The sequence below is a fragment of the Sus scrofa genome, chromosome 12 (assembly GCF_000003025.6).
Source record: "Sus scrofa isolate TJ Tabasco breed Duroc chromosome 12, Sscrofa11.1, whole genome shotgun sequence".
NCBI lineage: Eukaryota > Metazoa > Chordata > Mammalia > Artiodactyla > Suidae > Sus > Sus scrofa.
Window position 1 is genome coordinate 58767757 of NC_010454.4, and position 16976 is coordinate 58784732.

General features: G+C 45.1%; 1 protein-coding gene across 1 annotated transcript in view; it reads right to left on the minus strand.

Moving 5' to 3' along the window:
- The window catches only part of TEKT3 (tektin 3), a 39112-nt gene extending 33468 nt beyond the window's left edge, over nt 1-5644 (minus strand). The window contains exon 1 of the mRNA XM_021067893.1: nt 5541-5644. The gene's annotated coding sequence lies outside the window, so the exon portion shown is untranslated. The remainder of the gene's footprint in view (nt 1-5540) is intronic.

Here is a 16976-nt window from a genome sequence, read left to right on the forward strand (position 1 = left end):
GCTGCATGCCGTATACTCTCCAAATTTGATGAAAACTACAAACCCCTAAGAAACTCCACCCACTCCCAGAGGATAAACACACCCCCGCCCCCTCCACCGCTACCATCTCATATCGTAATTAAACTGCTGAAAGTCCACAGTAATGACCAAACACTTAAAATCAGAGGAAAAAAAAAAAAGCACATTAGGTAGGAAGGAGCAAAGGTAAGGACTAACAAAGAATGCTTCTCAGAAACCATGCAAACCCGAAGACAGTGAAGCATCGCCAAGGGGCTGGAAGAAAGTGCAACCTAGAATTCTGTTTCCACCTCTGGAGATGAAGGCGAAATAAAAGTTTAAAAAAAAAGTAAGAGCAAAAGGCGAGAGAATTCGGCAGCAGCAGAAGTGCACGAAAGGAGTTGTTGGAGCAAATTCTTCAGGCGGCGAAAGGAAATGATACCAGATGGAAACTTGGATCTACACAAAGAAATGAAGTGTAAGAAATGGTAAGCATGCCTGCTAATAGGGGAAAAAAATCTTTTCTCACTTTTAAATTTCTTTCAAAGACGGTTGTTTAAAATAAAAATAATAAAAGCGGATGGCGATGTTTATAATAAAAATAAGAGTAAATTATACGGTAATAACAGCACAAATGACGGAAGCGCCAAAATGGAAAAGCGTTACTGCAGAAGTCTTACGACAAAAATGGAATAATGTTATTTAAACACATCCTGCCATAAGTCAAAAATGCATACTGTGAACTTTAGAGCAGCAGTTCTCAAAATGTGATCCAGGAAACCATGGGCTTGCCTAACACTTTCTCTGGGGTGACAAGGGCAAGACTATTTTTATGGTAAATACCCAGATGCCTTTTTCTCGCTCTCTCACAAAGTCACAGCAGAGTTTTCAGAGGTGACCTGTGTTATCACCCGACTGAATGCAGAAGCAGTTATGAGAACCCAGCTAGGGAGAGAAATCTTAAAACTTAACCGAAAAATGTAAAACATTTGTTTCAGAAAACGGTTTACTAATGAAAAGTGTTTTCTATGTCACCACATAGTAAGTTGTTACGGTCATTTTTAAGAATTCACATTTTTAGGAGTTCCCATCATGGCTCAGTGGTCATGTACCCGACTAGGACCCATGAGGACTCGGGTTCAGTGCTTGGCCTCACTCAGAGGGTTAAGGATCCGGCATTGCCATGAGCTGTGGTGTAGGTCACAGATGTGGCATTGCATGGCTGTGGTATAGACCAACAGTTGCAGCTCCAATTCGACCCCTAGCCTGGGAACTTCCATATGCCATGGGTGTGGTCCTAAAAAGACCAAAAAAAAAAAAAGTTCATATTTTTAATTTCTCGCTTTTAATCTCTAACACGATAACTATCCATAGATGTAATCCACAAGAACCAAAGCTCTACAGAGTATTTTCTCCTACCATTTCAGAATTAAATTAGAAGTCAATCAGAGAAAAGCATTTGCAAAATCCTCAAATAGTGGGAAACCAAAAGACACACTTCTAAGTATCCTAATGGTCAATGAAGACATCACACAGGTCATTAGAGAATGTTTTGACCTGAATGAGAATGAAACACATCACAAAATTATGCAATGCACCTAAAAGAGTGTTTAAAGTGAGGTTTGTTTATAGTTTTAAATGCTTCTATTAGAAAATAAGAATGAGCTAAAGTCAGTGAGCAGCACTTTCATCTTAATGGCTAAGGGGGAAAAAAAACCAAGGTTAGCCCAAAGTAGAAGGAAGGAAATAATAAAAATTCAGTGGAGCAGAAAACGAACAACTATTTTAAAAGCAATGACATCTTAACAATAAAATTGATACACCTCTTGCTTGACAGATCAAGATATAAAAAGAGAAGCAGGAGTTCCCGTCGTGGCGCAGTGGTTAACGAATCCGACTAGGAACCATGAGGTTGCGGGTTCGGTCCCTGCCCTTGCTCAGTGGGTTAACGATCCGTCGTTGCCGTGAGCTGTGGTGTAGGTCGCAGACGTGGCTCGGACCCCGCGTTGCTGTGGCTCTGTCGTAGGCCGGTGGCTACAGCTCCGATTCGACCCCTAGCCTGGGAACCTCCATATGCCACGGGAGCGGCCCAAGAAATGGCAAAAAGACAAAAAAAAAAAAAAAAAAAAGAGAGAGAGAGAGAAGCAAATACTGGCTATCAGAAATGAAAGCGTGACTATTACTAAAGACCCTACAAAACATTAGAAAATTCATAAGGCAATAACACTAACAACCCTAAGCCAAGGAATTCAATAACAGAGAGGAAATGGACAAAATTCTTTAAAGATACAATCAGAACTGACCAGCAAAGACACAGATAACCTGAATAGCCATGCAGCAATTAGAGAAATTGGATCTATAGTTTGAAATCTTTCTTCAAAGAAAACTTTAGGCCCAGAGTTCACGGATAAATTCAAATTTTTAAGGAAGAAATAATGTCAGTTTTTAAAAGCCTATTGTTTACTTGGGTGCTGTGCCTTTTGCAATGTTTAAATTATTCTCTAAATTCTAAGAGGCCATGAGCAGCACATACTAAGATCATTAACCGATGCTATAAATACCTCATATTTACAAGTAAACTAAACAAATTCTTTGGGGAAATGACTGAAAATAGCTATGGAAAAATTTACCCCCTAAACCATGCAATTGTGTTTTTTCATTATACTTTTAGTCACGACCAAAAAGCATTTTAAGGAATGAGACCTGCTACAAAGTCAAAGTATTTGACTGGGTTCACTGAATGTGGCGTCAATAGTTATTTACATCCTGGAAAATGCTATAATAGTCTTCCATAAATATTAACATGCTAAAAATATGATTAATCACACACAGATTGCAAGTACCAGAAAGCTCCATTTAAAACCCAAAAAGTGGCCTCGAGTGGAGAACTATATTTTATTAGCACATTTAGGCAAGACTTCAAGATCATAAATATTTTAAGGTATAAAAACCTCTAGATCACAGTCTGCAGAAGGCATGACAAGGACAGAAAGTTTCCATGACTTGTTTCACACCTTCCCTCAGATCAGGGGCCAGCACAGGCTTGAAAGGCTGTCACATACAACCCCTGGTCCTTCGACTGTATATATTTAATTCCTCAGTTTCAAATGAAACAGAAATAAAACACTGCCCCCAACACATGGGTAAGGAACAGAATTAGAAGAAAGTAGGTCCAATTTCAATGTTCAAGTAATTTCTCTCCATGCATATATTAAATAAGAGTGCAGGAACAGCTGAATAATCTTTCTCCTAAAAAAAAAAAAAAAGTTTGATAAAGAACTGTCTTCCTTGATGGCAGAATTGTATATTACTACACATTGGAGAGCCATGGGGCCATTAGCTACTAAACTTGAAAAAGCACATTCAACTTTTTGATCTATCCCCGGAGAAACTCAAGTACATACACAGGTAGCATATACAAGAATATGTTTCTGGAGTTCCCGTCGTGGCGCAGTGGTTAACGAATCCGACTGGGGGATTCGGTCCCTGCCCTTGCTCAGTGGGTTAAGGATCTGGCGTTGCTGTGAGCTGTGGTGTAGGTTGCAGACTCGGCTCGGATCCCGCGTTGCTGTGGCTCTGGCGTAGGCCGGTGGCTATAGCTCTGATTGGACCCCTAGCCTGGGAACCTCCATATGCCGAGGGAGTGGCCCAAGAAATAGCAAAAAGACCAAAAAAAAAAAAAAAAAAAAAAAAAAAAAAGAATATGTTTCTAACAATTTTTTTTTTTTTTCTTTTTCTAGTGCCACCCCAGCAGCATATGGAGGTTCCCAAGCTAGGGGTTGAATTGGAGATGCAGCCTCTGGCCTACACCACAGCCACAACAATGCCAGATCCCAGCTGCATGTGTGACCTCCACCACAGCTCACGCCGGATCCTTAACCCACTGAGTAAGGCCAGGGATTGAACCTGTGTCCTCATGGAGCTAGTTAGGTTCATTTCCCCTGAGCTACAATGGGAACTCCTCCAATAATTTTTAAAAGGGAAAAGCCTAAACGTCCATCAACAGGAGTATGCATGCTTAATTTGTGGTAAATTCATGCAAGAACTATCACACAACAGTTAAACGACTTAGAGCATTAGAATGATGCCTAAGTAATAAACGTATAAAAATAAGCAGAGTGTAAGTAAACACTACATGCTGGTAGGTAGGGAAAGAGAAAGGGCTGTGCAATTTCCAAGGGATACATGTGAGTTTGTCTGTTTTTTTAAAAAGAAGGTATGGGTACATGCCGGCTTGAACACTTTATTTTACGAAATATTTAGAATTCATCATACTAAGTGAAGTTAGTGAAAGACAAACATCGTATGATATCATTTATATGTGGAATCTAAAAAAAAGAATATGAATGAACTTATTTGCAGGACAGAAACAGACTCACAGACTTTGAAAAACTTATGGTTATCAAAGGAGACAGGTGTGAAGCAGGGGACAGATGGACTGGGATTTGCGACTGGCATATGCACCCTGAGGTATGTGGAATGACTGGCCAGTGGGGACCTGCTGTACGGCACGGAGAACTCTACCCTGTATTCTGTGATAATCTATTTAGGAAAAGAATCTGAAAAATGGATTGTGTACACGTATAACTGAATCACTTTGTTGTACAGCAGAAAGTATCACAACATTATAAATCAACTATACTTCAACAAAGCTTTTTAAAAAAATAAATAGAAAAAGTTAAGAAAGGGAATGTATACATACATATGACTGGGGCCCTTTGCTGTATAGCAGAAATTGGCACAACATTCTAAATCAACTATACTTTAACAAAAATATATAGGATAAAAATATATAGGATAGTATAGTATGAGGTTTTATCACATACCTCAAAACATTCTGCTCATTAGTCAAACTATTTGCTTGCTTTTTTCACTGTAACCCAAACAAGTAATTTTACCCATTTCTACAATGTTTATTTATCTACAACACACCATAAGCATCCAGGGAGAAAACATACAGGGACTTGGTGTAAATTATCAAAATACAAGTGGAAGCTTCATGGCCACAGCTAAACAGAAAAGGCCCTGGGCAGTGAGAGAACAACTGCCATGATCTGAATTTCAGCAACTCTTTGAAAAACGGCCAGGTGACCAGTTGTCCAGCCCACCCCTTGGCCTCATTTTGAAGGGGCCACCCTGGCTAAGGAAGCTGGGATAAAGGAACAGGGTTGGGACATACAAGCCACCACAGTGACAAAAAGCACAGCACTGAGAGCAGGTGAGGATACTGTACATTTAGCAGAGGGTCTGGGGTTCTGACGCCCCCTTTTTGGCTCCGCCTTTAGGAATAACTTCTCAATTCTTGAAAAGCATCAGAAATGTACATTAGGAAGGCATGGGGGACTGGGCAAAGAGTGCCTATGGGTTTGTCTGGTTTTTATTTGCAGGGGTGGGAGCAGAGAAGTGAAGATGGAGGCGGTAGGAATTCCAGGGTTTCCACTACCTCACCCCGAATTCTGAGGCCAGACGCTGGAGTCCGAATTGGGGCAGGGACGCTGTAGGGGTCGTCCCAGCTGCAGGCAGGAGCCCATGGGACCACTCACCTGTCAGCGGCGCCGGGCGAGGGGCCGGGAAGCGGGCGGTGGGCGGGAGGGGTCGCAGCCACACCACCTGCAGCCGGAGGAGGCTCGGACCCACCGGCCCCGCCTCGCCCTCTTGTGACGTCAGCGCCCGCGGGCCACTCAACGGCCGCGCCTGCTGGCTCGCCGGGAGCCGATTGGCCGGTGGAAGGAGAGGCGGGCGGGCGCGGGAGGGAAGAGGGAAACCCTGCGGGCGGTTGCCATGGACGCTCTCGCGCCTAGTAACCACAACTCCCCAGGAGACCTGCACGTGGAAGGGGCCAAGGGGTGAAGGATCCTCGACTCCGTAGAGGCACCTGATTCCCGAGCTCTCCCAGCGTGGTGGCCCATTCTAAGTGCGGGATGCCGACAAGCCCCATTTCCACTTGTCTTCTGTCTGTCTGAGTTTCTCCATTGATGGGACTATCCAGGGGTCTTCTCGACCACCCTCACCCTGAGGAAATGATTCGGGCCTTCTGGAAAGAGTAGCCCTTACTGTTTCGACAGGTGCTGGGCCACGTGTCTTCCATACATCACTGGACTCCCGCCTGTGTCCAACAGGTCAGGTGCCACGTCCAGTTGTTAGCACCTGTGTGTTACCGCCTGGGGCTCAGTGTTCCAGCCTGCTTTCATGCACTCTATGCAGGAGAGCCTGTTGCCGCCACCTTCCACTGTGACGTTTCTGGACCGTGAGCTCCTTAGACTGGACAAATGTCTCATCCATCCAAACTTTGTCCTGTAATGTTGACCACAGTCTGCTTTTTTGCAGCAGGGAACTCAACATTCAAGGCAGAACATGGAAGCCCCTTTGTCCCTCTGCGTCCATATTCCCAGCTGTGATACAAGCACAGGCGAGACCTCTCTCCTTCATTCATTCAGCTGTTATTCAGTAAGTGCCTGCTACCATGTGCCAGGCACCGGGGAGAAGAGGACAAATAATACACAGCCCCTGCCATAGCGGAGCCATGCATCTAGAAAGGGAAAGATGGGTGAGTCCCTGAGTGAGGACAGTGGCTCCGTGTGCTGTGCTGGGCACCGTCCAGGGCAGAGCGAGGGCATCATGGAACCGTTGCTACAGGAAAACTGAAAATTGAGTGAGAAAAGGCATTTCAGGTGGCTGCAGAAGCAAAGGCACAGAGACAGAGGTGGCTGGGATGAGCAGCTGGCCCTTCCCATCTCCGCCCTGGACCTACCCCTTTGTTCCTCTCCCTGAGACATGGCCAGTGCCGTTCTTTTAGTGAAGACACAAACAAACCAGTTATTTCCATGTGGCTTGGAGAATGGCAGCAATTAGCTAGACATGGTTCATGGGTGTGCCATTTGTTCTCCAGAGTCGCACAGACATAACTGATTTATCTGTGTCTTCAGTAGAAGATTCTAACTCAGTTGTGATTTGATGACAGTTGCCCTTTGGTGGATCCTGTCTAGGCATTGGGGGGGCAGGGGTGGGGAGGGTGTGCGAAAAGGTGGCTGGTGGAAAAATAAAAAAGGAGAAAAAGAGAGGAAGAGAGGTGAGAAAGGCATCCGGAGGTGTGAGTGTGCTGGGGGGAGGGGGAATGTCCAGAAAAAGACACAGACAATATTGCATTTAGAGCCAACTCTCACTAACCTGCCTGTCCCTACTAAATTCTTTCAGTTCCACGATTCCATTTTTATGGCTATTTATACAGGGAAAATGGGAATACTTGCATTGTGAAGGTGGGAGAGGTGACAAAAACTTTGTGGCCTCAGTTTTAGGATAACGAAAGTCCTTGAAATGTATTCTTTATCGTTGTTCTTGGAAATTACTCAGAAACAAGTTTGGGACATTTTATTCCAATTTGTGCCATCAGTGTCAATGGCACGCTTTTCCTTGTGTGTTGGGTTGAGAATCAGTCATTTTGGCAACAGTAAATGAATCTGTCTATAACTGGGTTGGGGATGGAAATGGACAGAAGGGAACGCTAATATTTACAGAAAAGTGCTTCATGGAGGATTTATTGGCAGCATAATCGAGCGTGTGATACATTCATTGAGAATTTTATCATTTACAACAGTGGGGTAGCATTGGCTCTCACTGTTATGTTTTGCTTCTGTTACTAGGTTACTCGTAGGGGTGTGGCTCCGCATCAGCTTTTTTCACTGTATGACTTTTTCATGGTATGAAATTGCGGGACACGCCTTGTTGGCAGTATTTCCAGAGAGTCAAGGTACACAGACTCCATCAAGTTCAGACGTCCAAGCCTAGCTCCCTTGTTTATTAGCAAGTGAGGGGCTGTGCCCAAGAGACCAAACGACTTGCTCAGGGTCACATTACTGTGCGTGGCCTCCTGATCGAGTGGAAAATGATGGCCTCCCACAGGGCTCTCTTTCTGTATGCTTCCATCAGAGCCATTATCTCCTTGTCACATGTTGTCACACAGTGCCTCCCCCATTAGACTCTGTCCCTGGGAGGGCAGGGACGATATTTTTCCAGCCTTAGTCACAAAACCATTTTGGAAGCACTTTCTCTGTGCCAGCTTCATCCACATCATTTATGACCCTCATGATAACCCCAGAAGGTTGAAGATATGAGTCCCCTTTTATAGGGACTTGCAGGTTAAGTCACTTGACCAAGTCACATGAGCCAGGAGATTATAGGGTTAGGGTCCAACCCAAGTCTCTTTGACCCCAAAGCCCATGGTCTTTCCCCTACACCAAATAGCTATATTCCTTCTTGTATAGTCTCCTTTTCATTCCCAGCACCAACCATGGAGCTTGGCCTATGGTGTAGTCCTAGGGCGTGTTTGTTGAATGAATGAATGAGTGTTTGGAGAAAGAGGAACCAGCTTTCCTCCCTGGCACTTACTGGTGATGTGATATTGGGCGAATCACCCCAGGTCAGCTGTATCTCTCCATAAAATGAAGATACGGATGCTTCGCTGGTCTGAAAGGAAGAGAATTAATCAGATGCTCTGTTGAAATCCTTCCCAGAAAACAGGTAGAGTTTCACATGATTGCCTATGAGTATTCCCAGAAGAGCTAAGAACATTTAGCCCAGCCAAGTGCAATGGCATCTACTTCCATAGGGCTTGGCAACTGGACTGCTGCTCTCTCTCCCTGAAAGAAGTAAACCTCCAGGGAAAAGCGGTCCAGCTTGGAGTTATCTGGTGCGCTATGGAGTATCAATCAGCAAACACCCCAGCAGCGGAGATGGCCAGATGATTCATTGCTCTCTGTGACCCAAAGTCTTATATGATCTGGGGCTCCTCTGAAATTTAATCTTAAAGGTCTATTTAGAAGGTCTTGGTATTTATTGGCAGTCCGACATCATCGATTAATCATCCTTGAATCATCAACAAGGATGACTCATTCGAAGGGCTGTAGGGATCTGACCATCTAAAAGAGACAAGGACCCAAGACCTATGGTTTCAAATGGTTAAGCATCATACAACGGTCAATGTTGGATTGTGGGTTATACCTCATGCTATACAGGAAAAAACAGGGCTCCATCGAGGCTAGCTTTAAAAGTCTGACTTTTTAGGAGCTGAGGCTGTTTTGTGACATTCTCGCTAAGATTCTGCAGACTGTATTATTTTTAAGTGGCTGCTAACAAGTGGAGAGAGACTAACAGGTCTGAGTAGGCTGGTTTTTATCAATGATACACGTTATTTCATCCAGATAAGCCTTCACTAGTTCAGAAAAATTAGCTTCTGAACTCCACGACCATCAGGAGGTTGGTAAACTTTTGTCAAAAGAGAAAGGCCATGTCACATGGAGTCCATTAAAACCTCTGATTTACAGGGCCCGGATCACCCACGCAATCACTGAATGTCTTTCAGCCTTAGGCGTGAAAGGCAATGGATTAGACAGGGGACAGGCAGCCATTTGCTGGAGCTGGTTTACACTGGCTCCCAGGAGCCCGCTGTCAAATTTGCAGGAATTCTGCAAGCCAATTGTTTAGCAGTCATTATGGAAAATTAAATATATCAATGTGTAATTAAATAAATTAGATGAAACAGTGGTAATACTCAAAGCATCGCCTTCTAATTCTTTGACAACATTTTACTCTTTTTTCATCCTCCTGGGTTTATTTTCATCTGTTGCGCCTTTCTGGTGGAAATACTACACAATGAGCGTATCTCTTCCCATTTTCGTTCAGCAAGGTCACATTGGTAAATTTGAACTGACTGTGATGGGAGACTTCAAACCATGGAAATCATTAAAAGCTAAAAATCCAGACTTAATTTATTGTTTTCTTGATTGTCCAGACTCAAGAAAGTCCTCGAGAAAATGCCGTCATGCAGATTAAACTTAAAAAGTGTCTTGTGTCTGTAGCCATTACCTTGTGACGAACAAACAGACAAACAAAAAACCGAAGCTCCCTTCTTCCAGTGTTGAAAACAAACATCTGATTCAGCAAAGAAGTTATTCCTATCATTAAGGGAAATTTCAACTTGCATCTTCCCGTGTGTCTTACTCATTAACATAAATGAAAATATCAACCAACATTCACATTGAAACTCTTCTTGTTCATCAATTGCAAGGCTAGCCAGCGATATGAGGGTAGCAAAAAATCAATAAATGTGTTTTGCAAAAATCACTTGGCTCCGTGGAAGTGAAATCCAGAGTACTGTGTGTTTTACTACTATTTATACGTCGTGTGCTTTTATTGGGTATCTGTATGAGATGATGGGTGTTTGCTAAGTCAAGCCACCATGCCGTACACCTTAAACTTACACAGGGCTATGTGTCAATTCTTACCAATAAAACTGGGAGAAAAGTTTTTAAAAATTAAAAAAAAGAAAAGCTGGAAGGAGGTAGACGAGTATGCACACCTGAGATGGAAGAAGCAGCTAGATCCTTTTTGTCTTGGGTGTTCCCTCCTCCCAAAGGCTATACACAAGGAGAGCAATATAGAAAGAGTGGGGAGACCATGAGCCAGGAAATCACACAGACCAGGACCGTGGCGTCCTGGTCTTGGGGGTGCTTTCTGAGTCTTTGGAAAGCCTGTTCTTTCTAGTGATCAGTGGAAACGGAAGGGTGTTGACTGGGCTTGCTCCAGGTTTAGATGACAAGGGGACTTCTGACCTAGCCCAGCCCACCTGGGCCCAGAAAGAGACAGGAGCGCGGGGCAGATATCTTGGTGCAGAAAGGGGGTAACCGGTCCAGTAGGGTGTGGATGAGAGAGAGACCAAACTACACCCCTCCTGAGTGAAGACGGAAGGCCGGGACTTTACAGACTCCAGCAAACAAAGAGAATCCCAGCAGCTCTCCACGCCCACCCCCTGCTTCTCTGGAATGCTCATAAAAATCCCAAGTGCTCCTCCTAGGCCAATAATTAGCTCACCAGAGTCAAAATACAGGGACTTTGTTGCTCCACTAGAACATTCCCCAGTGAAAAGCGGGACACAGCAGGATGTCCCAGAGAGCATTGAAAATGCTGACTTCAGGGTCTTGGAGCGGGAGGATCTAATTCACGAAGTCTAGGGCGGGACCTGGAAATCCAGGCAACGTTCATTACAAAGGAAGACCTGACGCGCATTTGCGCAAGGATCAGATAGCCCCTACTTGAATCTCTATGAAAAAATGCGGGGCTGGAGTTGCTGTAGTCGTTCAGCAATGAATGAATCTGACTGACATCCAAGAGGCCACAGATTCAATCCCCAGTCTCTAATTCATTGGGTTAAGGATCTGGTGTTGCTGTGGCTGTGGCACAGGCCGGCGGCTACAGCTCCAATTCGACCCCTAGCCTGGGAACTTCCATATGCCGCAGGTGCAGCCCTAAAAAGCCAAAAAGCCAAAAAAAAAAAAAAAAAAAAAAAAAAGGCGGAGACTTCTACAGGGGAGGAAGGCACACATTTGCCCTCTGCGATGGATATTTGGATATTTGTGTATTTAACCCGTCTTGGAAACAAGTTGCCAATATTTTGCTTGTGAGGTTTTCATAGTTATATTTCTTATTTATATTCAGCTTAAATTTGTTGTAAGCTTTCAGGAGAAAACTTTCTCTCTCGTTCCCCATTTACCTGCCACATACTGTCTTTGGAGAGAGGGCTCAGGTCACTGAAGTCAGTAGAATCCCCGAAAGTGACATCCCGGAAGCTCCGAAGAGGCCAACGAGTTTGATCATCTTGCCCAGCATCACCCCAGGGGCTTGGGGGACCCAGAGAACTGACTCGAATGGTTTCATCTCATGGGCTCTGTCTCCCTAGTCCTGGTCTGCACACGGCCCTTCTGGCTCAGCCGAGCAGGAGGGGCTTACCGGCTCTGAACTCAGCCTGCCTGGGCAGCCCCGTCTGCCCTCAGATTGATCAGACCCCGCTACACAGGATCCCTCCAGCACTGCCCTGAGGACTCCCTCAGGAAGAGCCTGAGGTTAAGTCTTTCTTCCATTTAAAAAAAAAAAAGCAAATTTCATCATGCCTCAAAATACTTTCATCTAAATCCCTGGAGCCTGCTTTCACGTATCTGCTGAGAATATAGGCACCTATACATTCTCAATCGATAGACAGATGATAGATAGTCAGACGCAATACACTCTTGCTATATAGATACAGGTACAGGTATAGGAAATGACATTTCCCTTCCTCTCAGCACAATCCTGCTGTTCCTGTGGAGTGAGGAGGGGGCTGGGAGGTTTGGGAACCTTCACAGCCCCAGGCAGCTATTTCCTCCTGGCGGGAAGGGCAGCATTGTATTATCTTACAGCCCAGCCACGGCAGGAGAGGACTTAATTATATGTGGCTACAACTCAGCCACTTGGCTGAGTTCATCAGTTCTTAAAGAAAATGACAAGGGAAAGGTGACAACTATTTTTAAATAACTAGACTGGGAATAAGATTTTTTTTTTGTTCTTCTCTCTCCTCTCAGCCTAATTCAGATCAGGGTTTATAGGGAGTCCCGGGGCTAATTTTTCTTCCCCTGGTTCCACATCCCTAGAGGTCATATGCATTTCAAGCACACGGTTTAGGAATAATCGTGGAAACCTGATTCCTGCCACACACGCCCTGGAAGTTTAATTTATCCAGCAGTGCAGAGTTTCCCTGGAGCCTCTAATTGAGCCTGGGAAGGGACAGCCAAGGATGCAGGCAAGGAAGGAGGCAGGCAAGGTGAGTCCGCCCTGACTCCCCAGGTTGCTGGCAGGAAGCACGGAGCAGCAGGAAGGGTCCCTCCTGGGTCTTAGGCACCATCCGAGATGCAGCCCAGTGGAGACCACTGGACAATTGTGCTGACCCCCTGGAGGACCTGGGACACTCACCGAGGGGCAGGCGGGCCCTCCTGGGTTTCAGGGCATCCTCTTCTGATCCTCCATTTCAGGACACACTCATTTCATCTCTGGGCACTGATCTGCCCAGAGGGGAGCAGGGTCAGGGACTTCTACTGGCTCCTGTCCCTGCCACCATCACCCTTCCGACTCGGAGGAAGGTGTTGCCCCCAGGGTGTAAAACATCCCAGGTGCCAAACAAAGAGATGCTTCGAAGACTTGGTCGTGGGCTCAGAAAGTGTATTACTGACAATTAGGTAGTGAATTCTGCTGCCAATCAAGTGGTTTCCCACAGAATGGAAGGAAGACCTAAACAGCTGTCCCTCAAGTGATTTCTGGGGATAGCTGATCTTGGTATCTTTGACAGAGAACTCAGAAGGTGTTCTATCTGCAACTGAGGAGTCTTGATAGACGAACACCTCTTCCACAAGTCCGAAAGAGAAAGACAAACACCATACGATATCACTTCTGAAATATGGCACAGGTGAACCTATCTACGGAACAGAAACAGACTCACAGACGTGGAGAGCAGACTTGTTGCCAAGGGGGAAGGGGTGCGAGGGAGAGGGACGGAGGAGATGCAAAGATTTATATTTAGGATGGATAAGCACGGAGATCCTACTGTACAGTACAGGGAACTATATCCCATCTCTTGGGATAAAACGTGACGGAAGGTGGTAAGAGAAAAAGAATTTGTGTGTGTGTGTGTGTGTGTGTGTGTGTGTGTGTGCGTATCTGGGTCACTTTACTGTATAGCTAAACAACATTATAAATCAACCACACCTTAACAAAAATAAGGTTAAAAAAATTCAAAAGAATAGGTGTGTGTGTAACGGACTCACTTTGCTATACAGCAGAAACGAACGCAACATTGCAAATCAACCACACATCAGTAAAATAAACTTTTCAAAAAGAATGTTCCTGCCAGTCCCATCTAATCTGTATAAACTCGGTTTCTCAACACCAACAGCTCCAAAAATGAGACCTTGGCACAGAACTGGTACTGAAATTATTAGGCTCAGTTTAGCATGATATGCACTAATTAAAATTAGTGAAAATTTCCCATCCATCTCTTCCAGAGGCGCTTTTCCAATAGCATTTTGCTATGAGGGTTTAATAACAATTTTTTAATGGCCACGCCCCCAGCATATGGAAGATGCAGGGCCAGGGACTGAATCTGAGCCACAGCGGCAACCTATACACCACAGCTGCAGCAACACTGGATCCTTCAACTCACTGCACCAGGCTGGGGATCGAACCCTTGCCTCCTCGGGGACCCAGGCCACTGCAGTCAGATACTTCACCCATTGCACCACAGTGGGAACTCCCAATCTTTGCTGTTCACATCAATTGTCTGTTTGACTAAAAATAACCCCAATATTTAAGAACACGTTTGGGGGTTAAGTATTAGCCAGGAGTGAATGAGCAGGATGTTGGGGGGCAAGGCCTCAGCCTCGAAAGTCCACGAGAAGGGGCTCAGGCCAGCCCAAGACAGTCGCTTCAGGACCTTGCGAAAGACGGCAGTTGGTGTATTTGCACTCGGGAATTCTGTTCCACGATCACACACTTACACAGACCACCCTAAATGCCACTTTGATGGCTACTCACTCCGAGGAAGGAAGAGCAGGCTTGGAACAAGAAAGGCTGTCAAATGACTTTATTTTTATTTCTGTCTTATTCTGGTATCAATGTTTTGTTCCACAGGAAGTGAAAAGGATATACGCTTGCACTTTTTTTTTTTTTTCTGGAAAAAGTCCATCCTTGACCTCTCATCTTGTTCTGCAAAGACAATTAGAAATCTAGAGAATTCAACAAGTATACGGGTCGATCTGGTCTCTTTACAAACAAGGAAACCAAAGTGAAGCCCAAGGAGTTTCAGCAAGTTGCCAAAGTCACACCGTTGGAAGATTCTGGACCAGACGGCAGATGCTCTGACCCTGGTGAAATCTGGAAGTGCCATATGTGCAGGCCACCAGTTGACAAACCTAGCTCACATATTTAGAGCTGCCAAGGTTTCATTTGGTACCTCACTCTGAAACACACAGGGGCACCAAGGATCGCCAGGCATTTGTTCGGTAATGAACAGGAAAAGAGGAAAGAAACCATGCAGGGAAGAGAAGAAAGCTTAAAATGCTGTGTAATTTAATGTCTCCAAATTGAGGGGAGACGGCACTGCAGTCATTCAAGAGTATCATTCTCAGGATAAAACGCAAATCAGGTCACGCTAAAAGGCTCTTGGAAATGAAAAGCATTATAGTAAGACAGATGTAACAGGAAGTCTGGGGGCTGTAGTCGAGAAAGTCGTCCACAATGTAAAAATTAAATGACCCCATGATGGAACACAGGAGAGAAATAATAAGAAAATTGGAGCATCAATTTAAAAGAAACAAGATCATCTAATGGGGGCAGTCCGTGAGCAGAGCAGGAAGGCGGGGAGGGATGGGGGCAGCGGATGCAGATTTGCATTTCAAAGCCATTTGTATCCCTCTCTCACACCCTCCCCCGCCCCCCCTACCTTGTCCCTGAAATGTCCAACACCAGAGCTTCGGCTGCTTAATCTGCCCAGAACAAAAACCTGCAGCCTTCTCTTCGGTAACAGGGCAGACCTCGAAGACCGCAAGCTTTGGACGGAGACTGCAGCCCTGTTTCCCATTTCCGGCCCCAGCTTGCCTCCGACTTCCCGCATTAAGTGATGCTCCTGGGTCCAGAGCCGTCCAGGGGTTTTATGGAATGAAACAGCTTGTTTTCCCTCAGCAGGCCCGGCCTACAGCACAGTAGGATGTCGCTTCTTCCTCTTTACCAAGTCAGACCCTCTCTCCCACCTGTTTTCCATCCTGCAGGGACTTGCTAAATCTTCTGTTGCTGGTGCTGCCTGGCTGGCCTTCTCAGCCCTTAGAAGCCTTATGCCTTTGGTCCTCCGATAATATTATTTTAGGGCAGTCTTGGCTGGGGAGGTGGGAGAAGCAAAAGATACACACAGGTATGTGATCTGTCATCTTCTGCAGGCTCTTTATGTTCTTCTGTCGTTGTCTGATTTCAGAATTAAGCTCACAGAATGAATTGGGAGGTTTTATGCCTCTTTCTAGGCTCTGGGAGAGGTCATATATATTTTTGGCAGAACTTGTCCAAAAAAAGGATCTGGGCCTTGTATCCTTTCAAGGGTAAGATTTTTGACTGCGTTTTCCATTTTTCTATGGTTATTAGTTTATTTCAATTTTCTCCTACTACTTAAACTTTTTAAAAACTTAGTGTTGAGAGCTTTTAGTCTCCAGATCTCTTACCTTTTGTCTCATTCTTCCACTTGTTTGTTCCAGAATATAAAAACCCAGGATGTAGCAGCATTATTCACAGCAGCCAAAAGGTGGAAGCAACCCAAGTGTCCATCAATAGATGAATGGATAAGCCAAAGTGGTACCCGCGTGCAGTGGAATATTCTCAGTCGCAGGTAGGAGGGAAATTCTAACACCTGCTACCACCTCGAGGGCATCATGCTAAATGAAATAACCAGTCACAAAAGGACAAATACTGCATGACGCCACTTATAGGAGGCATTGAGGGCAGTCAAATTTATAGAGACAGAAAGTAGAAGGATGGTTGCCAGGGCCTGGGTGAGGGGGGATGGGGAGTCAGTGTTTAATAGGAACAGAGTTTCAGTTTTGTAAAGAGTTCCTGGGATGGGAGGTGATGATGGTTACACAACAATATGACTGTATTAATGCCACTGAGCTGTACATTTTTATTCGTTTTATTTTATTTTGTCTTAGGGTCATGCAGGCGGCATATGGAGGTTCCCAGGCTAGAGGTTGAATTGGGGCTGCAGCCGCCGGCCTATACCACAGCCACAGCAATGCCAGAGTTGAGCCGCATCTGCAACCTACACCACAGCTCATGGCAACACCAGGTCCTTAACCCACTGAGCGAGGCCAGGGATTGAACCCCATCCTAATAGATCCTAGTTGGCTTCGTTAAGCGCTGAGCCACGACAGGAATTGCCAGAACTGTACATTTTTAAATGGTAAGATGGAACATTTATGTTATTGTATATTTGACCACAACTTTTTTTTTTGTCTTTTTTTTTTTTTTGCCTTTTCTAGGGCCACTCCCGTGGCATATGCAGGTTCCCAGGCTAGGGGTCCAATCGGAGCTGCAGCCACTGGCCTACAGCACAGCCACAGCAACGTAGGATCTGAGCCGCG